The sequence below is a fragment of the Meleagris gallopavo genome, unplaced genomic scaffold (genome assembly GCF_000146605.3).
Source record: "Meleagris gallopavo isolate NT-WF06-2002-E0010 breed Aviagen turkey brand Nicholas breeding stock unplaced genomic scaffold, Turkey_5.1 ChrUn_random_7180001932329, whole genome shotgun sequence".
NCBI classification, from domain to species: Eukaryota; Metazoa; Chordata; class Aves; order Galliformes; family Phasianidae; genus Meleagris; species Meleagris gallopavo.
In genome coordinates this window covers 1-956 of record NW_011194384.1, presented here as the reverse complement: position 1 = coordinate 956, position 956 = coordinate 1, and the positions used below count along the sequence as shown (strand labels likewise).

General features: G+C 48.6%; 1 long non-coding RNA gene across 2 annotated transcripts; it reads right to left on the bottom strand.

The window, feature by feature from the left end:
• Positions 1–6: 6 nt before the first annotated feature.
• Positions 7–453, bottom strand: LOC109364874. Of its 2 annotated transcripts, none has more exons than XR_002110624.1 (3): positions 413–453; positions 250–318; positions 7–150 (listed from the first exon to the last, which is right to left on the bottom strand). It is a non-coding gene; the product is annotated as an uncharacterized LOC109364874 (long non-coding RNA). The 2 variants fall into 2 exon arrangements; XR_002110625.1 differs by having other exon boundaries at positions 250–315.
• Positions 454–956: the final 503 nt, after the last annotated feature.

The following is a 956-nucleotide window of genomic DNA, read 5'->3' as shown; positions in this document are numbered from 1 at the left end:
TGGCACTGATCCATGCAATGAGTTCTTCTCTTTCCCGGCCGTCTGGTTCCCCCAGCAGCTCATCCTGAAGCAGGTCACTCTGCAGGTGTTTCTCTCTGACTCTGGAACCATCTCGGTTCTCCTGGGGATCCTCGAGAGCACCTGCCATGTCTGAAAAAGACAGAACATCCCCCCAGACGGCCACAGCTGCCTTCCTACACCCACTCTGTGCAGACACCCACCCGCCAGCTCTGCAGTCCTCAAACTCACCGCTGATCCAGGTGAGCAGAGCCTCAATGGCCACGATACCATCCAACACAGCTGAGCTGGTCACCACTGCTAGAAATGAGTCAGGGGTTCAATTTTACTTACACAAAAATACACGTTGGACAAGCAGAGCTCAAGTCTTCTCTTTGGACAGCTGAACTCTCACCCATCATGAGCAGAGGGTGAGAAATCTTACTCAAAATCCACAACCACAAACGACGCTTCCATGCTGATTGCATTGCATGCCACAGAACGGCCAAAAACTCCGTCAGCCGAGTACTGGCAGAAAAGAAGAGTACACATTTTTAGCATTTCCTCATGAATTCAAAGTATAGTCTCAGTTTACTATTAAAATTGGAAGGGAAAACAAAAACCTCTATACATATATACATTAGTCTCCAGGTTGCCAGGCATCGGTTTTCGATGGAGAAAAGCCACAGTTGACATCTCCTTCGATACCAGAGTCCATCCGACCTTTAAAAATTATTTTGTTGAGGTTCAAGACATTCCACTGCTTTGTCTTTATGAAGCATTTCATGATGTGCATCGAATTGGGCAGCCAGCAGAAGAGAAGGCTCCGGGGAGACCTCCTGAGGGCGGCCTTCAGTATCCCAAGGGGGGCTGCAAAAAGCAAGGGACAGAGTCTTCAGATTGGACATAAGGAAGAAGTCTGTTACAATAAGCGTGGCACTGGAACAGGGACACTGAGG